We start from the raw sequence: 19,002 nt of genomic DNA on the forward strand, positions 1-19,002 counted from the left end.
TTAAAGAAATCCCTTATTCCGAGGTCACCGTAGCCACCAGATCCAGTCTGTATCCGCTTCAGTCACCCGGATCCAGTCCGTATCCAGAGAAGATGGTGGATCAACACCTAGAAAGGACCTCTATGGCCCAGAAACACAGCGGAGACCGTGACAACTAGATGAGCCGCAGATACAAATCCCCTGTAAAGACCACCTGGACAAGACCACAGGAAACAGATGATTCTTCTGCACAGTCTGACATTCCTGCAGCCTGGAGCTGATCTACTGGTTTCGTCTGACAAGGGGAGAACTGTCTCCCCGACTGAGCCTGGTTTCTCACCGGGTTTTTTCTCCATCTTTTCACCGATCGAGTTTTGGTTTCTTGCCTCTGTCGCCTCTGGCAGGCGGAGCTTGGGACACTTCATGTACAGAGATATCGTTGACTTGATTGCAAATTATTGCACAGATACTATTTAAAACTGAACTTAGCTGAATGATGTCATCAAAGAGTTCAATAACGAAATGCCTTTAACTGTCATTTTGCTTTTTGACGCACTGTGTTCCTAATTAATGTTGTTCAGTTGCATTGACGCAATACTTTTTGTTTAAAGCGCAATTTAAAAAAAAAAAAAAAAAAAAAGAGTCCAAACAATGACCCCTGCTACGGGTAGTGTTCCAAGTGTTATGCGACTTCAGCTAATGATGGGTCCATCAGAAATTTTACGGTGCTAGGGCTGGGTCTGCGTCAGAAGAAGCCATGCATTGTTTAGTTATGTCAGTGCAGTGCCATCGGTTGGGGGAGAAACGGCAGCATGCACGGCTCCTCGTTAGTATAGTGGACAGTATCTCCGCCTGTCACGCGGAAGACCGGGGTTCGATTCCCCGACGGGGAGAGCTGGTTCTTTTCGTCTTCCGAACGATCCATCCAAAATGTTTGGTTGGAGTCGCAGGTCACAGAAGGAGTTCTGCTTCGACGTCAGCCCGAGCCAAAGGACATGCGTTGGCCGGGAATCGAACCTGGGTCAACTGCTTGGAAGGCAGCTATGCTCAAAACTATACCACCAACGCAGGTGGAAGTCAGCAGCTTTATTGACGCACTGTGTTCCTAATTAATGTTGTTCAGTTGCATTGACACAATACTTTTTGTTTAAAGCGCAATTTAAAAAAAAAAAAGAGTCCAAACAATGACCCCTGCTACGGGTAGTGTTGCAAGTGTTATGCGACTTCAGCTAATGATGGGTCCATCCGATATTATTCCATCCAAAAGTTTTGGGTGGAGGCACAGGTCACAGAGGGAGTTCTGCTTCGACGTCAGCCCGAGCCAAAGGACATGCGTTGGCCGGGAATCGAACCCGGGTCAACTGCTTGGAAGGCAGCTATGCTCACCACTATACCACCAACGCAGCAGGCATTCAGCAACTTGCGCCGTCAGTAAGAAGGCTCGAAGTGCACGAGTCGCCGATAGGGCTAGAGGAGCAGATGAGATCTTTGTTCGGACCCGTCACTAAAGAGAGCCTTCAAGAATTTGCATCCCGTCACGTACAAGAAAACGCTGCCTTCCCATCCGGCTAAATAAACACGAAGTGGTCAAACGCAGAGAGTGCCCATTCAGACGATGACCAGTGGCAAGCCCTCTCGCAGCATGCTGGCGGACGGTCAAACTGATTCTGCTCTTGACATTTCGATGTAGCTCTGCAGTGAGCAGAGCACCCAAAAATACAGGTCACTCGCAAAAGTTCCCCTCCACGGAAATCTTTAGTAAAAGGCGAAAGATTTATGCGACAATGAAGAGAAACTCGAGCTGTGTCTCCAAACGCTCGGGCCTGTGCGCTGCCTCTGTTAAACTACTACGCTCGCCAAGGGTCATCAAGGGTGACAACGCCTGCCCACATGTGTTTCGTCAGCACCCCCCCCCCCACTCCAAAACGGAGGAGTAAAACTCAAAAAAGTCCCCTCGGCCCACCAATAACCAAAAGCCCAATCAAGGCAATCTCTTTCTCATGCCTCTATCTGAAAAGTTGGATAAAATCTTATATGAAAAAAAAAGTCTTTTAAAGAAATCCCTTATTCCGAGGTCACCGTAGCCACCAGATCCAGTCTGTATCCGCTTCAGTCACCCGGATCCAGTCCGTATCCAGAGAAGATGGTGGATCAACACCTAGAAAGGACCTCTATGGCCCAGAAACACAGCGGAGACCGTGACAACTAGATGAGCCGCAGATACAAATCCCCTGTAAAGACCACCTGGACAAGACCACAGGAAACAGATGATTCTTCTGCACAGTCTGACATTCCTGCAGCCTGGAGCTGATCTACTGGTTTCGTCTGACAAGGGGAGAACTGTCTCCCCGACTGAGCCTGGTTTCTCACCGGGTTTTTTCTCCATCTTTTCACCGATCGAGTTTTGGTTTCTTGCCTCTGTCGCCTCTGGCAGGCGGAGCTTGGGACACTTCATGTACAGAGATATCGTTGACTTGATTGCAAATTATTGCACAGATACTATTTAAAACTGAACTTAGCTGAATGATGTCATCAAAGAGTTCAATAACGAAATGCCTTTAACTGTCATTTTGCTTTTTGACGCACTGTGTTCCTAATTAATGTTGTTCAGTTGCATTGACGCAATACTTTTTGTTTAAAGCGCAATTTAAAAAAAAAAAAAAAAAAAAAGAGTCCAAACAATGACCCCTGCTACGGGTAGTGTTCCAAGTGTTATGCGACTTCAGCTAATGATGGGTCCATCAGAAATTTTACGGTGCTAGGGCTGGGTCTGCGTCAGAAGAAGCCATGCATTGTTTAGTTATGTCAGTGCAGTGCCATCTGTTGGGGGAGAAACGGCAGCATGCACGGCTCCTCGTTAGTATAGTGGACAGTATCTCCGCCTGTCACGCGGAAGACCGGGGTTCGATTCCCCGACGGGGAGAGCTGGTTCTTTTCGTCTTCCGAACGATCCATCCAAAATGTTTGGTTGGAGTCGCAGGTCACAGAAGGAGTTCTGCTTCGACGTCAGCCCGAGCCAAAGGACATGCGTTGGCCGGGAATCGAACCCGGGTCAACTGCTTGGAAGGCAGCTATGCTCACCACTATACCACCAACGCAGGTGGAAGTCAGCAGCTTTATTGACGCACTGTGTTCCTAATTAATGTTGTTCAGTTGCATTGACACAATACTTTTTGTTTAAAGCGCAATTTAAAAAAAAAAAAGAGTCCAAACAATGACCCCTGCTACGGGTAGTGTTGCAAGTGTTATGCGACTTCAGCTAATGATGGGTCCATCCGATATTATTCCATCCAAAAGTTTTGGGTGGAGGCACAGGTCACAGAGGGAGTTCTGCTTCGACGTCAGCCCGAGCCAAAGGACATGCGTTGGCCGGGAATCGAACCCGGGTCAACTGCTTGGAAGGCAGCTATGCTCACCACTATACCACCAACGCAGCAGGCATTCAGCAACTTGCGCCGTCAGTAAGAAGGCTCGAAGTGCACGAGTCGCCGATAGGGCTAGAGGAGCAGATGAGATCTTTGTTCGGACCCGTCACTAAAGAGAGCCTTCAAGAATTTGCATCCCGTCACGTACAAGAAAACGCTGCCTTCCCATCCGGCTAAATAAACACGAAGTGGTCAAACGCAGAGAGTGCCCATTCAGACGATGACCAGTGGCAAGCCCTCTCGCAGCATGCTGGCGGACGGTCAAACTGATTCTGCTCTTGACATTTCGATGTAGCTCTGCAGTGAGCAGAGCACCCAAAAATACAGGTCACTCGCAAAAGTTCCCCTCCACGGAAATCTTTAGTAAAAGGCGAAAGATTTATGCGACAATGAAGAGAAACTCGAGCTGTGTCTCCAAACGCTCGGGCCTGTGCGCTGCCTCTGTTAAACTACTACGCTCGCCAAGGGTCATCAAGGGTGACAACGCCTGCCCACATGTGTTTCGTCAGCACCCCCCCCCCCCCACTCCAAAACGGAGGAGTAAAACTCAAAAAAGTCCCCTCGGCCCACCAATAACCAAAAGCCCAATCAAGGCAATCTCTTTCTCATGCCTCTATCTGAAAAGTTGGATAAAATCTTATATGAAAAAAAAAGTCTTTTAAAGAAATCCCTTATTCCGAGGTCACCGTAGCCACCAGATCCAGTCTGTATCCGCTTCAGTCACCCGGATCCAGTCCGTATCCAGAGAAGATGGTGGATCAACACCTAGAAAGGACCTCTATGGCCCAGAAACACAGCGGAGACCGTGACAACTAGATGAGCCGCAGATACAAATCCCCTGTAAAGACCACCTGGACAAGACCACAGGAAACAGATGATTCTTCTGCACAGTCTGACATTCCTGCAGCCTGGAGCTGATCTACTGGTTTCGTCTGACAAGGGGAGAACTGTCTCCCCGACTGAGCCTGGTTTCTCACCGGGTTTTTTCTCCATCTTTTCACCGATCGAGTTTTGGTTTCTTGCCTCTGTCGCCTCTGGCAGGCGGAGCTTGGGACACTTCATGTACAGAGATATCGTTGACTTGATTGCAAATTATTGCACAGATACTATTTAAAACTGAACTTAGCTGAATGATGTCATCAAAGAGTTCAATAACGAAATGCCTTTAACTGTCATTTTGCTTTTTGACGCACTGTGTTCCTAATTAATGTTGTTCAGTTGCATTGACGCAATACTTTTTGTTTAAAGCGCAATTTAAAAAAAAAAAAAAAAAAAAAGAGTCCAAACAATGACCCCTGCTACGGGTAGTGTTCCAAGTGTTATGCGACTTCAGCTAATGATGGGTCCATCAGAAATTTTACGGTGCTAGGGCTGGGTCTGCGTCAGAAGAAGCCATGCATTGTTTAGTTATGTCAGTGCAGTGCCATCGGTTGGGGGAGAAACGGCAGCATGCACGGCTCCTCGTTAGTATAGTGGACAGTATCTCCGCCTGTCACGCGGAAGACCGGGGTTCGATTCCCCGACGGGGAGAGCTGGTTCTTTTCGTCTTCCGAACGATCCATCCAAAATGTTTGGTTGGAGTCGCAGGTCACAGAAGGAGTTCTGCTTCGACGTCAGCCCGAGCCAAAGGACATGCGTTGGCCGGGAATCGAACCTGGGTCAACTGCTTGGAAGGCAGCTATGCTCAAAACTATACCACCAACGCAGGTGGAAGTCAGCAGCTTTATTGACGCACTGTGTTCCTAATTAATGTTGTTCAGTTGCATTGACACAATACTTTTTGTTTAAAGCGCAATTTAAAAAAAAAAAAGAGTCCAAACAATGACCCCTGCTACGGGTAGTGTTGCAAGTGTTATGCGACTTCAGCTAATGATGGGTCCATCCGATATTATTCCATCCAAAAGTTTTGGGTGGAGGCACAGGTCACAGAGGGAGTTCTGCTTCGACGTCAGCCCGAGCCAAAGGACATGCGTTGGCCGGGAATCGAACCCGGGTCAACTGCTTGGAAGGCAGCTATGCTCACCACTATACCACCAACGCAGCAGGCATTCAGCAACTTGCGCCGTCAGTAAGAAGGCTCGAAGTGCACGAGTCGCCGATAGGGCTAGAGGAGCAGATGAGATCTTTGTTCGGACCCGTCACTAAAGAGAGCCTTCAAGAATTTGCATCCCGTCACGTACAAGAAAACGCTGCCTTCCCATCCGGCTAAATAAACACGAAGTGGTCAAACGCAGAGAGTGCCCATTCAGACGATGACCAGTGGCAAGCCCTCTCGCAGCATGCTGGCGGACGGTCAAACTGATTCTGCTCTTGACATTTCGATGTAGCTCTGCAGTGAGCAGAGCACCCAAAAATACAGGTCACTCGCAAAAGTTCCCCTCCACGGAAATCTTTAGTAAAAGGCGAAAGATTTATGCGACAATGAAGAGAAACTCGAGCTGTGTCTCCAAACGCTCGGGCCTGTGCGCTGCCTCTGTTAAACTACTACGCTCGCCAAGGGTCATCAAGGGTGACAACGCCTGCCCACATGTGTTTCGTCAGCACCCCCCCCCCACTCCAAAACGGAGGAGTAAAACTCAAAAAAGTCCCCTCGGCCCACCAATAACCAAAAGCCCAATCAAGGCAATCTCTTTCTCATGCCTCTATCTGAAAAGTTGGATAAAATCTTATATGAAAAAAAAAGTCTTTTAAAGAAATCCCTTATTCCGAGGTCACCGTAGCCACCAGATCCAGTCTGTATCCGCTTCAGTCACCCGGATCCAGTCCGTATCCAGAGAAGATGGTGGATCAACACCTAGAAAGGACCTCTATGGCCCAGAAACACAGCGGAGACCGTGACAACTAGATGAGCCGCAGATACAAATCCCCTGTAAAGACCACCTGGACAAGACCACAGGAAACAGATGATTCTTCTGCACAGTCTGACATTCCTGCAGCCTGGAGCTGATCTACTGGTTTCGTCTGACAAGGGGAGAACTGTCTCCCCGACTGAGCCTGGTTTCTCACCGGGTTTTTTCTCCATCTTTTCACCGATCGAGTTTTGGTTTCTTGCCTCTGTCGCCTCTGGCAGGCGGAGCTTGGGACACTTCATGTACAGAGATATCGTTGACTTGATTGCAAATTATTGCACAGATACTATTTAAAACTGAACTTAGCTGAATGATGTCATCAAAGAGTTCAATAACGAAATGCCTTTAACTGTCATTTTGCTTTTTGACGCACTGTGTTCCTAATTAATGTTGTTCAGTTGCATTGACGCAATACTTTTTGTTTAAAGCGCAATTTAAAAAAAAAAAAAAAAAAAAAGAGTCCAAACAATGACCCCTGCTACGGGTAGTGTTCCAAGTGTTATGCGACTTCAGCTAATGATGGGTCCATCAGAAATTTTACGGTGCTAGGGCTGGGTCTGCGTCAGAAGAAGCCATGCATTGTTTAGTTATGTCAGTGCAGTGCCATCGGTTGGGGGAGAAACGGCAGCATGCACGGCTCCTCGTTAGTATAGTGGACAGTATCTCCGCCTGTCACGCGGAAGACCGGGGTTCGATTCCCCGACGGGGAGAGCTGGTTCTTTTCGTCTTCCGAACGATCCATCCAAAATGTTTGGTTGGAGTCGCAGGTCACAGAAGGAGTTCTGCTTCGACGTCAGCCCGAGCCAAAGGACATGCGTTGGCCGGGAATCGAACCCGGGTCAACTGCTTGGAAGGCAGCTATGCTCAAAACTATACCACCAACGCAGGTGGAAGTCAGCAGCTTTATTGACGCACTGTGTTCCTAATTAATGTTGTTCAGTTGCATTGACACAATACTTTTTGTTTAAAGCGCAATTTAAAAAAAAAAAAGAGTCCAAACAATGACCCCTGCTACGGGTAGTGTTGCAAGTGTTATGCGACTTCAGCTAATGATGGGTCCATCCGATATTATTCCATCCAAAAGTTTTGGGTGGAGGCACAGGTCACAGAGGGAGTTCTGCTTCGACGTCAGCCCGAGCCAAAGGACATGCGTTGGCCGGGAATCGAACCCGGGTCAACTGCTTGGAAGGCAGCTATGCTCACCACTATACCACCAACGCAGCAGGCATTCAGCAACTTGCGCCGTCAGTAAGAAGGCTCGAAGTGCACGAGTCGCCGATAGGGCTAGAGGAGCAGATGAGATCTTTGTTCGGACCCGTCACTAAAGAGAGCCTTCAAGAATTTGCATCCCGTCACGTACAAGAAAACGCTGCCTTCCCATCCGGCTAAATAAACACGAAGTGGTCAAACGCAGAGAGTGCCCATTCAGACGATGACCAGTGGCAAGCCCTCTCGCAGCATGCTGGCGGACGGTCAAACTGATTCTGCTCTTGACATTTCGATGTAGCTCTGCAGTGAGCAGAGCACCCAAAAATACAGGTCACTCGCAAAAGTTCCCCTCCACGGAAATCTTTAGTAAAAGGCGAAAGATTTATGCGACAATGAAGAGAAACTCGAGCTGTGTCTCCAAACGCTCGGGCCTGTGCGCTGCCTCTGTTAAACTACTACGCTCGCCAAGGGTCATCAAGGGTGACAACGCCTGCCCACATGTGTTTCGTCAGCACCCCCCCCCCACTCCAAAACGGAGGAGTAAAACTCAAAAAAGTCCCCTCGGCCCACCAATAACCAAAAGCCCAATCAAGGCAATCTCTTTCTCATGCCTCTATCTGAAAAGTTGGATAAAATCTTATATGAAAAAAAAAGTCTTCTAAAGAAATCCCTTATTCCGAGGTCACCGTAGCCACCAGATCCAGTCTGTATCCGCTTCAGTCACCCGGATCCAGTCCGTATCCAGAGAAGATGGTGGATCAACACCTAGAAAGGACCTCTATGGCCCAGAAACACAGCGGAGACCGTGACAACTAGATGAGCCGCAGATACAAATCCCCTGTAAAGACCACCTGGACAAGACCACAGGAAACAGATGATTCTTCTGCACAGTCTGACATTCCTGCAGCCTGGAGCTGATCTACTGGTTTCGTCTGACAAGGGGAGAACTGTCTCCCCGACTGAGCCTGGTTTCTCACCGGGTTTTTTCTCCATCTTTTCACCGATCGAGTTTTGGTTTCTTGCCTCTGTCGCCTCTGGCAGGCGGAGCTTGGGACACTTCATGTACAGAGATATCGTTGACTTGATTGCAAATTATTGCACAGATACTATTTAAAACTGAACTTAGCTGAATGATGTCATCAAAGAGTTCAATAACGAAATGCCTTTAACTGTCATTTTGCTTTTTGACGCACTGTGTTCCTAATTAATGTTGTTCAGTTGCATTGACGCAATACTTTTTGTTTAAAGCGCAATTTAAAAAAAAAAAAAAAAAAAAAGAGTCCAAACAATGACCCCTGCTACGGGTAGTGTTCCAAGTGTTATGCGACTTCAGCTAATGATGGGTCCATCAGAAATTTTACGGTGCTAGGGCTGGGTCTGCGTCAGAAGAAGCCATGCATTGTTTAGTTATGTCAGTGCAGTGCCATCGGTTGGGGGAGAAACGGCAGCATGCACGGCTCCTCGTTAGTATAGTGGACAGTATCTCCGCCTGTCACGCGGAAGACCGGGGTTCGATTCCCCGACGGAGAGAGCTGGTTCTTTTCGTCTTCCGAACGATCCATCCAAAATGTTTGGTAGGAGTCGCAGGTCACAGAAGGAGTTCTGCTTCGACGTCAGCCCGAGCCAAAGGACATGCGTTGGCCGGGAATCGAACCCGGGTCAACTGCTTGGAAGGCAGCTATGCTCACCACTATACCACCAACGCAGGTGGAAGTCAGCAGCTTTATTGACGCACTGTGTTCCTAATTAATGTTGTTCAGTTGCATTGACACAATACTTTTTGTTTAAAGCGCAATTTAAAAAAAAAAAAGAGTCCAAACAATGACCCCTGCTACGGGTAGTGTTGCAAGTGTTATGCGACTTCAGCTAATGATGGGTCCATCCGATATTATTCCATCCAAAAGTTTTGGGTGGAGGCACAGGTCACAGAGGGAGTTCTGCTTCGACGTCAGCCCGAGCCAAAGGACATGCGTTGGCCGGGAATCGAACCCGGGTCAACTGCTTGGAAGGCAGCTATGCTCACCACTATACCACCAACGCAGCAGGCATTCAGCAACTTGCGCCGTCAGTAAGAAGGCTCGAAGTGCACGAGTCGCCGATAGGGCTAGAGGAGCAGATGAGATCTTTGTTCGGACCCGTCACTAAAGAGAGCCTTCAAGAATTTGCATCCCGTCACGTACAAGAAAACGCTGCCTTCCCATCCGGCTAAATAAACACGAAGTGGTCAAACGCAGAGAGTGCCCATTCAGACGATGACCAGTGGCAAGCCCTCTCGCAGCATGCTGGCGGACGGTCAAACTGATTCTGCTCTTGACATTTCGATGTAGCTCTGCAGTGAGCAGAGCACCCAAAAATACAGGTCACTCGCAAAAGTTCCCCTCCACGGAAATCTTTAGTAAAAGGCGAAAGATTTATGCGACAATGAAGAGAAACTCGAGCTGTGTCTCCAAACGCTCGGGCCTGTGCGCTGCCTCTGTTAAACTACTACGCTCGCCAAGGGTCATCAAGGGTGACAACGCCTGCCCACATGTGTTTCGTCAGCACCCCCCCCCCCACTCCAAAACGGAGGAGTAAAACTCAAAAAAGTCCCCTCGGCCCACCAATAACCAAAAGCCCAATCAAGGCAATCTCTTTCTCATGCCTCTATCTGAAAAGTTGGATAAAATCTTATATGAAAAAAAAAGTCTTTTAAAGAAATCCCTTATTCCGAGGTCACCGTAGCCACCAGATCCAGTCTGTATCCGCTTCAGTCACCCGGATCCAGTCCGTATCCAGAGAAGATGGTGGATCAACACCTAGAAAGGACCTCTATGGCCCAGAAACACAGCGGAGACCGTGACAACTAGATGAGCCGCAGATACAAATCCCCTGTAAAGACCACCTGGACAAGACCACAGGAAACAGATGATTCTTCTGCACAGTCTGACATTCCTGCAGCCTGGAGCTGATCTACTGGTTTCGTCTGACAAGGGGAGAACTGTCTCCCCGACTGAGCCTGGTTTCTCACCGGGTTTTTTCTCCATCTTTTCACCGATCGAGTTTTGGTTTCTTGCCTCTGTCGCCTCTGGCAGGCGGAGCTTGGGACACTTCATGTACAGAGATATCGTTGACTTGATTGCAAATTATTGCACAGATACTATTTAAAACTGAACTTAGCTGAATGATGTCATCAAAGAGTTCAATAACGAAATGCCTTTAACTGTCATTTTGCTTTTTGACGCACTGTGTTCCTAATTAATGTTGTTCAGTTGCATTGACGCAATACTTTTTGTTTAAAGCGCAATTTAAAAAAAAAAAAAAAAAAAAAGAGTCCAAACAATGACCCCTGCTACGGGTAGTGTTCCAAGTGTTATGCGACTTCAGCTAATGATGGGTCCATCAGAAATTTTACGGTGCTAGGGCTGGGTCTGCGTCAGAAGAAGCCATGCATTGTTTAGTTATGTCAGTGCAGTGCCATCTGTTGGGGGAGAAACGGCAGCATGCACGGCTCCTCGTTAGTATAGTGGACAGTATCTCCGCCTGTCACGCGGAAGACCGGGGTTCGATTCCCCGACGGGGAGAGCTGGTTCTTTTCGTCTTCCGAACGATCCATCCAAAATGTTTGGTTGGAGTCGCAGGTCACAGAAGGAGTTCTGCTTCGACGTCAGCCCGAGCCAAAGGACATGCGTTGGCCGGGAATCGAACCCGGGTCAACTGCTTGGAAGGCAGCTATGCTCACCACTATACCACCAACGCAGGTGGAAGTCAGCAGCTTTATTGACGCACTGTGTTCCTAATTAATGTTGTTCAGTTGCATTGACACAATACTTTTTGTTTAAAGCGCAATTTAAAAAAAAAAAAGAGTCCAAACAATGACCCCTGCTACGGGTAGTGTTGCAAGTGTTATGCGACTTCAGCTAATGATGGGTCCATCCGATATTATTCCATCCAAAAGTTTTGGGTGGAGGCACAGGTCACAGAGGGAGTTCTGCTTCGACGTCAGCCCGAGCCAAAGGACATGCGTTGGCCGGGAATCGAACCCGGGTCAACTGCTTGGAAGGCAGCTATGCTCACCACTATACCACCAACGCAGCAGGCATTCAGCAACTTGCGCCGTCAGTAAGAAGGCTCGAAGTGCACGAGTCGCCGATAGGGCTAGAGGAGCAGATGAGATCTTTGTTCGGACCCGTCACTAAAGAGAGCCTTCAAGAATTTGCATCCCGTCACGTACAAGAAAACGCTGCCTTCCCATCCGGCTAAATAAACACGAAGTGGTCAAACGCAGAGAGTGCCCATTCAGACGATGACCAGTGGCAAGCCCTCTCGCAGCATGCTGGCGGACGGTCAAACTGATTCTGCTCTTGACATTTCGATGTAGCTCTGCAGTGAGCAGAGCACCCAAAAATACAGGTCACTCGCAAAAGTTCCCCTCCACGGAAATCTTTAGTAAAAGGCGAAAGATTTATGCGACAATGAAGAGAAACTCGAGCTGTGTCTCCAAACGCTCGGGCCTGTGCGCTGCCTCTGTTAAACTACTACGCTCGCCAAGGGTCATCAAGGGTGACAACGCCTGCCCACATGTGTTTCGTCAGCACCCCCCCCCCCCCACTCCAAAACGGAGGAGTAAAACTCAAAAAAGTCCCCTCGGCCCACCAATAACCAAAAGCCCAATCAAGGCAATCTCTTTCTCATGCCTCTATCTGAAAAGTTGGATAAAATCTTATATGAAAAAAAAAGTCTTTTAAAGAAATCCCTTATTCCGAGGTCACCGTAGCCACCAGATCCAGTCTGTATCCGCTTCAGTCACCCGGATCCAGTCCGTATCCAGAGAAGATGGTGGATCAACACCTAGAAAGGACCTCTATGGCCCAGAAACACAGCGGAGACCGTGACAACTAGATGAGCCGCAGATACAAATCCCCTGTAAAGACCACCTGGACAAGACCACAGGAAACAGATGATTCTTCTGCACAGTCTGACATTCCTGCAGCCTGGAGCTGATCTACTGGTTTCGTCTGACAAGGGGAGAACTGTCTCCCCGACTGAGCCTGGTTTCTCACCGGGTTTTTTCTCCATCTTTTCACCGATCGAGTTTTGGTTTCTTGCCTCTGTCGCCTCTGGCAGGCGGAGCTTGGGACACTTCATGTACAGAGATATCGTTGACTTGATTGCAAATTATTGCACAGATACTATTTAAAACTGAACTTAGCTGAATGATGTCATCAAAGAGTTCAATAACGAAATGCCTTTAACTGTCATTTTGCTTTTTGACGCACTGTGTTCCTAATTAATGTTGTTCAGTTGCATTGACGCAATACTTTTTGTTTAAAGCGCAATTTAAAAAAAAAAAAAAAAAAAAAGAGTCCAAACAATGACCCCTGCTACGGGTAGTGTTCCAAGTGTTATGCGACTTCAGCTAATGATGGGTCCATCAGAAATTTTACGGTGCTAGGGCTGGGTCTGCGTCAGAAGAAGCCATGCATTGTTTAGTTATGTCAGTGCAGTGCCATCGGTTGGGGGAGAAACGGCAGCATGCACGGCTCCTCGTTAGTATAGTGGACAGTATCTCCGCCTGTCACGCGGAAGACCGGGGTTCGATTCCCCGACGGGGAGAGCTGGTTCTTTTCGTCTTCCGAACGATCCATCCAAAATGTTTGGTTGGAGTCGCAGGTCACAGAAGGAGTTCTGCTTCGACGTCAGCCCGAGCCAAAGGACATGCGTTGGCCGGGAATCGAACCTGGGTCAACTGCTTGGAAGGCAGCTATGCTCAAAACTATACCACCAACGCAGGTGGAAGTCAGCAGCTTTATTGACGCACTGTGTTCCTAATTAATGTTGTTCAGTTGCATTGACACAATACTTTTTGTTTAAAGCGCAATTTAAAAAAAAAAAAGAGTCCAAACAATGACCCCTGCTACGGGTAGTGTTGCAAGTGTTATGCGACTTCAGCTAATGATGGGTCCATCCGATATTATTCCATCCAAAAGTTTTGGGTGGAGGCACAGGTCACAGAGGGAGTTCTGCTTCGACGTCAGCCCGAGCCAAAGGACATGCGTTGGCCGGGAATCGAACCCGGGTCAACTGCTTGGAAGGCAGCTATGCTCACCACTATACCACCAACGCAGCAGGCATTCAGCAACTTGCGCCGTCAGTAAGAAGGCTCGAAGTGCACGAGTCGCCGATAGGGCTAGAGGAGCAGATGAGATCTTTGTTCGGACCCGTCACTAAAGAGAGCCTTCAAGAATTTGCATCCCGTCACGTACAAGAAAACGCTGCCTTCCCATCCGGCTAAATAAACACGAAGTGGTCAAACGCAGAGAGTGCCCATTCAGACGATGACCAGTGGCAAGCCCTCTCGCAGCATGCTGGCGGACGGTCAAACTGATTCTGCTCTTGACATTTCGATGTAGCTCTGCAGTGAGCAGAGCACCCAAAAATACAGGTCACTCGCAAAAGTTCCCCTCCACGGAAATCTTTAGTAAAAGGCGAAAGATTTATGCGACAATGAAGAGAAACTCGAGCTGTGTCTCCAAACGCTCGGGCCTGTGCGCTGCCTCTGTTAAACTACTACGCTCGCCAAGGGTCATCAAGGGTGACAACGCCTGCCCACATGTGTTTCGTCAGCACCCCCCCCCCACTCCAAAACGGAGGAGTAAAACTCAAAAAAGTCCCCTCGGCCCACCAATAACCAAAAGCCCAATCAAGGCAATCTCTTTCTCATGCCTCTATCTGAAAAGTTGGATAAAATCTTATATGAAAAAAAAAGTCTTTTAAAGAAATCCCTTATTCCGAGGTCACCGTAGCCACCAGATCCAGTCTGTATCCGCTTCAGTCACCCGGATCCAGTCCGTATCCAGAGAAGATGGTGGATCAACACCTAGAAAGGACCTCTATGGCCCAGAAACACAGCGGAGACCGTGACAACTAGATGAGCCGCAGATACAAATCCCCTGTAAAGACCACCTGGACAAGACCACAGGAAACAGATGATTCTTCTGCACAGTCTGACATTCCTGCAGCCTGGAGCTGATCTACTGGTTTCGTCTGACAAGGGGAGAACTGTCTCCCCGACTGAGCCTGGTTTCTCACCGGGTTTTTTCTCCATCTTTTCACCGATCGAGTTTTGGTTTCTTGCCTCTGTCGCCTCTGGCAGGCGGAGCTTGGGACACTTCATGTACAGAGATATCGTTGACTTGATTGCAAATTATTGCACAGATACTATTTAAAACTGAACTTAGCTGAATGATGTCATCAAAGAGTTCAATAACGAAATGCCTTTAACTGTCATTTTGCTTTTTGACGCACTGTGTTCCTAATTAATGTTGTTCAGTTGCATTGACGCAATACTTTTTGTTTAAAGCGCAATTTAAAAAAAAAAAAAAAAAAAAAGAGTCCAAACAATGACCCCTGCTACGGGTAGTGTTCCAAGTGTTATGCGACTTCAGCTAATGATGGGTCCATCAGAAATTTTACGGTGCTAGGGCTGGGTCTGCGTCAGAAGAAGCCATGCATTGTTTAGTTATGTCAGTGCAGTGCCATCGGTTGGGGGAGAAACGGCAGCATGCACGGCTCCTCGTTAGTATAGTGGACAGTATCTCCGCCTGTCACGCGGAAGACCGGGGTTCGATTCCCCGACGGGGAGAGCTGGTTCTTTTCGTCTTCCGAACGATCCATCCAAAATGTTTGGTTGGAGTCGCAGGTCACAGAAGGAGTTCTGCTTCGACGTCAGCCCGAGCCAAAGGACATGCGTTGGCCGGGAATCGAACCCGGGTCAACTGCTTGGAAGGCAGCTATGCTCAAAACTATACCACCAACGCAGGTGGAAGTCAGCAGCTTTATTGACGCACTGTGTTCCTAATTAATGTTGTTCAGTTGCATTGACACAATACTTTTTGTTTAAAGCGCAATTTAAAAAAAAAAAAGAGTCCAAACAATGACCCCTGCTACGGGTAGTGTTGCAAGTGTTATGCGACTTCAGCTAATGATGGGTCCATCCGATATTATTCCATCCAAAAGTTTTGGGTGGAGGCACAGGTCACAGAGGGAGTTCTGCTTCGACGTCAGCCCGAGCCAAAGGACATGCGTTGGCCGGGAATCGAACCCGGGTCAACTGCTTGGAAGGCAGCTATGCTCACCACTATACCACCAACGCAGCAGGCATTCAGCAACTTGCGCCGTCAGTAAGAAGGCTCGAAGTGCACGAGTCGCCGATAGGGCTAGAGGAGCAGATGAGATCTTTGTTCGGACCCGTCACTAAAGAGAGCCTTCAAGAATTTGCATCCTGTCACGTACAAGAAAACGCTGCCTTCCCATCCGGCTAAATAAACACGAAGTGGTCAAACGCAGAGAGTGCCCATTCAGACGATGACCAGTGGCAAGCCCTCTCGCAGCATGCTGGCGGACGGTCAAACTGATTCTGCTCTTGACATTTCGATGTAGCTCTGCAGTGAGCAGAGCACCCAAAAATACAGGTCACTCGCAAAAGTTCCCCTCCACGGAAATCTTTAGTAAAAGGCGAAAGATTTATGCGACAATGAAGAGAAACTCGAGCTGTGTCTCCAAACGCTCGGGCCTGTGCGCTGCCTCTGTTAAACTACTACGCTCGCCAAGGGTCATCAAGGGTGACAACGCCTGCCCACATGTGTTTCGTCAGCACCCCCCCCCCACTCCAAAACGGAGGAGTAAAACTCAAAAAAGTCCCCTCGGCCCACCAATAACCAAAAGCCCAATCAAGGCAATCTCTTTCTCATGCCTCTATCTGAAAAGTTGGATAAAATCTTATATGAAAAAAAAAGTCTTTTAAAGAAATCCCTTATTCCGAGGTCACCGTAGCCACCAGATCCAGTCTGTATCCGCTTCAGTCACCCGGATCCAGTCCGTATCCAGAGAAGATGGTGGATCAACACCTAGAAAGGACCTCTATGGCCCAGAAACACAGCGGAGACCGTGACAACTAGATGAGCCGCAGATACAAATCCCCTGTAAAGACCACCTGGACAAGACCACAGGAAACAGATGATTCTTCTGCACAGTCTGACATTCCTGCAGCCTGGAGCTGATCTACTGGTTTCGTCTGACAAGGGGAGAACTGTCTCCCCGACTGAGCCTGGTTTCTCACCGGGTTTTTTCTCCATCTTTTCACCGATCGAGTTTTGGTTTCTTGCCTCTGTCGCCTCTGGCAGGCGGAGCTTGGGACACTTCATGTACAGAGATATCGTTGACTTGATTGCAAATTATTGCACAGATACTATTTAAAACTGAACTTAGCTGAATGATGTCATCAAAGAGTTCAATAACGAAATGCCTTTAACTGTCATTTTGCTTTTTGACGCACTGTGTTCCTAATTAATGTTGTTCAGTTGCATTGACGCAATACTTTTTGTTTAAAGCGCAATTTAAAAAAAAAAAAAAAAAAAAAAGAGTCCAAACAATGACCCCTGCTACGGGTAGTGTTCCAAGTGTTATGCGAATTCAGCTAATGATGGGTCCATCAGAAATTTTACGGTGCTAGGGCTGGGTCTGCGTCAGAAGAAGCCATGCATTGTTTAGTTATGTCAGTGCAGTGCCGTCGGTTGGGGGAGAAACAGCAGCATGTACGGCTCCTCGTTAGTATAGTGGACAGTATCTCCGCCTGTCACGCGGAAGACCGGGGTTCGATTCCCCGACGGGGAGAGCTGGTTCTTTTCGTCTTCCGAACGATCCATCCAAAATGTTTGGTTGGAGTCGCAGGTCACAGAAGGAGTTCTGCTTCGACGTCAGCCCGAGCCAAAGGACATGCGTTGGCCGGGAATCGAACCCGGGTCAACTGCTTGGAAGGCAGCTATGCTCACCACGATACCACCAACGCAGGCGGAAGTCAGCAGCTTTATTGACGCACTGTGTTCCTAATTAATGTTGTTCAGTTGCATTGACACTATACTTTTTGTTTAAAGCGCAATTAAAAAAAAAAAAAAAAGAGTCCAAACAATGACCCCTGCTACGGGTAGTGTTGCAAGTGTTATGCGACTTCAGCTAATGATGGGTCCATCCGATATTATTCCATCCAAAAGTTTTGGGTGGAGGCACAGGTCACAGAGGGAGTTCTGCTTCGACGTCAGCCCGAGCCAAAGGACATGCGTTGGCCGGGAATCGAACCCGGGTCAAATGCTTGGAAGGCAGCTATGCTCACCACTATACCACCAACGCAGTAGGCATTCAGCAACTTGCGCCGTCACTAAGAAGGCTCGAAGTGCACGAGTCGCCGATAGGGCTAGAGGAGCAGATGAGATCTTTGTTTGGACCCGTCACTAAAGAGAGCCTTCAAGAATTTGCATCCCGTCACGTACAAGAAAACGCTGCCTTCCCATCCGGCTAAATAAACACGAAGTGGTCAAGCGCAGAGAGTGCCCATTCAGACGATGACCAGTGGCAAGCCCTCTCGCAGCATGCTGGCGGACGGTCAAACTGATTCTGCTCTTGACATTTCGATGTAGCTCTGCAGTGAGCAGAGCACCCAAAAATACAGGTCACTCGAAAAAGTTCCCCTCCACGGAAATCTTTAGTAAAAGGCGAAAGATTTATACGACAATGAAGAGAAATTCGAGCTGTGTCTCCAAACGCTCGGGCCTGTGCGCTGCCTCTGTTAAACTACTACTATTCTCGCCAAGGGTCATCAAGGGTGACAACGCCTGCCCACATGTGTTTCGTCAGCACCCCCCCCCCCCCACTCCAAAACGGAGGAGTAAAACTCAAAAAAGTCCCCTCGGCCCACCAATAACCAAAAGCCCAATCAAGGCAATCTCTTTCTCATGCCTCTATCTGAAAAGTTGGATAAAATCTTATATGAAAAAAAAAGTCTTTTAAAGAAATCCCTTATTCCGAGGTCACCGTAGCCACCAGATCCAGTCTGTATCCGCTTCAGTCACCCGGATCCAGTCCGTATCCAGAGAAGATGGTGGATCAACACCTAGAAAGGACCTCTATGGCCCAGAAACACAGCGGAGACCGTGACAACTAGATGAGCCGCAGATACAAATCCCCTGTAAAGACCACCTGGACAAGACCACAGGAAACAGATGATTCTTCTGCACAGTCTGACATTCCTGCAGCCTGGAGCTGATCTACTGGTTTCGTCTGACAAGGGGAGAACTGTCTCCCCGACTGAGCCTGGTTTCTCACCGGGTTTTTTCTCCATCTTTTCACCGATCGAGTTTTGGTTTCTTGCCTCTGTCGCCTCTGGCAGGCGGAGCTTGGGACACTTCATGTACAGAGATATCGTTGACTTGATTGCAAATTATTGCACAGATACTATTTAAAACTGAACTTAGCTGAATGATGTCATCAAAGAGTTCAATAACGAAATGCCTTTAACTGTCATTTTGCTTTTTGACGCACTGTGTTCCTAATTAATGTTGTTCAGTTGCATTGACGCAATACTTTTTGTTTAAAGCGCAATTTAAAAAAAAAAAAAAAAAAAAAGAGTCCAAACAATGACCCCTGCTACGGGTAGTGTTCCAAGTGTTATGCGACTTCAGCTAATGATGGGTCCATCAGAAATTTTACGGTGCTAGGGCTGGGTCTGC

General features: G+C 48.1%; 20 non-coding genes across 20 annotated transcripts; all 20 read right to left on the reverse strand.

Moving 5' to 3' along the window:
• Positions 1-1,310: 1,310 nt before the first annotated feature.
• trnag-ucc (transfer RNA glycine (anticodon UCC)) lies at positions 1,311-1,382 on the reverse strand. The gene has a single exon. It is a non-coding gene; the product is annotated as a tRNA-Gly (tRNA).
• A 285-nt stretch (positions 1,383-1,667) lies between these two features.
• Positions 1,668-1,782, reverse strand: LOC127980262 (U5 spliceosomal RNA). The gene has a single exon (XR_008159295.1). It is a non-coding gene; the product is annotated as a U5 spliceosomal RNA (small nuclear RNA).
• Positions 1,783-3,005: 1,223 nt separating this feature from the next.
• trnag-ucc (transfer RNA glycine (anticodon UCC)) lies at positions 3,006-3,077 on the reverse strand. Its single transcript has one exon. It is a non-coding gene; the product is annotated as a tRNA-Gly (tRNA).
• A 263-nt stretch (positions 3,078-3,340) lies between these two features.
• Positions 3,341-3,412, reverse strand: trnag-ucc (transfer RNA glycine (anticodon UCC)). The gene has a single exon. It is a non-coding gene; the product is annotated as a tRNA-Gly (tRNA).
• A 285-nt stretch (positions 3,413-3,697) lies between these two features.
• On the reverse strand, positions 3,698-3,812 carry LOC127980263 (U5 spliceosomal RNA). Its single transcript, XR_008159296.1, has one exon. It is a non-coding gene; the product is annotated as a U5 spliceosomal RNA (small nuclear RNA).
• A 1,560-nt stretch (positions 3,813-5,372) lies between these two features.
• On the reverse strand, positions 5,373-5,444 carry trnag-ucc (transfer RNA glycine (anticodon UCC)). Its single transcript has one exon. It is a non-coding gene; the product is annotated as a tRNA-Gly (tRNA).
• A 285-nt stretch (positions 5,445-5,729) lies between these two features.
• On the reverse strand, positions 5,730-5,844 carry LOC127980264 (U5 spliceosomal RNA). The gene has a single exon (XR_008159297.1). It is a non-coding gene; the product is annotated as a U5 spliceosomal RNA (small nuclear RNA).
• Positions 5,845-7,401: 1,557 nt separating this feature from the next.
• On the reverse strand, positions 7,402-7,473 carry trnag-ucc (transfer RNA glycine (anticodon UCC)). The gene has a single exon. It is a non-coding gene; the product is annotated as a tRNA-Gly (tRNA).
• A 285-nt stretch (positions 7,474-7,758) lies between these two features.
• On the reverse strand, positions 7,759-7,873 carry LOC127980265 (U5 spliceosomal RNA). Its single transcript, XR_008159298.1, has one exon. It is a non-coding gene; the product is annotated as a U5 spliceosomal RNA (small nuclear RNA).
• A 1,222-nt stretch (positions 7,874-9,095) lies between these two features.
• trnag-ucc (transfer RNA glycine (anticodon UCC)) lies at positions 9,096-9,167 on the reverse strand. Its single transcript has one exon. It is a non-coding gene; the product is annotated as a tRNA-Gly (tRNA).
• A 263-nt stretch (positions 9,168-9,430) lies between these two features.
• On the reverse strand, positions 9,431-9,502 carry trnag-ucc (transfer RNA glycine (anticodon UCC)). Its single transcript has one exon. It is a non-coding gene; the product is annotated as a tRNA-Gly (tRNA).
• A 285-nt stretch (positions 9,503-9,787) lies between these two features.
• On the reverse strand, positions 9,788-9,902 carry LOC127980266 (U5 spliceosomal RNA). The gene has a single exon (XR_008159299.1). It is a non-coding gene; the product is annotated as a U5 spliceosomal RNA (small nuclear RNA).
• Positions 9,903-11,125: 1,223 nt separating this feature from the next.
• Positions 11,126-11,197, reverse strand: trnag-ucc (transfer RNA glycine (anticodon UCC)). The gene has a single exon. It is a non-coding gene; the product is annotated as a tRNA-Gly (tRNA).
• A 263-nt stretch (positions 11,198-11,460) lies between these two features.
• On the reverse strand, positions 11,461-11,532 carry trnag-ucc (transfer RNA glycine (anticodon UCC)). Its single transcript has one exon. It is a non-coding gene; the product is annotated as a tRNA-Gly (tRNA).
• A 285-nt stretch (positions 11,533-11,817) lies between these two features.
• LOC127980267 (U5 spliceosomal RNA) lies at positions 11,818-11,932 on the reverse strand. Its single transcript, XR_008159300.1, has one exon. It is a non-coding gene; the product is annotated as a U5 spliceosomal RNA (small nuclear RNA).
• Positions 11,933-13,492: 1,560 nt separating this feature from the next.
• On the reverse strand, positions 13,493-13,564 carry trnag-ucc (transfer RNA glycine (anticodon UCC)). The gene has a single exon. It is a non-coding gene; the product is annotated as a tRNA-Gly (tRNA).
• A 285-nt stretch (positions 13,565-13,849) lies between these two features.
• Positions 13,850-13,964, reverse strand: LOC127980268 (U5 spliceosomal RNA). The gene has a single exon (XR_008159301.1). It is a non-coding gene; the product is annotated as a U5 spliceosomal RNA (small nuclear RNA).
• A 1,557-nt stretch (positions 13,965-15,521) lies between these two features.
• Positions 15,522-15,593, reverse strand: trnag-ucc (transfer RNA glycine (anticodon UCC)). Its single transcript has one exon. It is a non-coding gene; the product is annotated as a tRNA-Gly (tRNA).
• Positions 15,594-15,878: 285 nt separating this feature from the next.
• LOC127980270 (U5 spliceosomal RNA) lies at positions 15,879-15,993 on the reverse strand. The gene has a single exon (XR_008159303.1). It is a non-coding gene; the product is annotated as a U5 spliceosomal RNA (small nuclear RNA).
• Positions 15,994-17,911: 1,918 nt separating this feature from the next.
• Positions 17,912-18,026, reverse strand: LOC127980895 (U5 spliceosomal RNA). Its single transcript, XR_008159896.1, has one exon. It is a non-coding gene; the product is annotated as a U5 spliceosomal RNA (small nuclear RNA).
• Between the last annotated feature and the right edge of the window lie 976 nt (positions 18,027-19,002).

Source organism: Carassius gibelio, chromosome B19 (genome assembly GCF_023724105.1).
Source record: "Carassius gibelio isolate Cgi1373 ecotype wild population from Czech Republic chromosome B19, carGib1.2-hapl.c, whole genome shotgun sequence".
Taxonomy (NCBI): Eukaryota; Metazoa; Chordata; class Actinopteri; order Cypriniformes; family Cyprinidae; genus Carassius; species Carassius gibelio.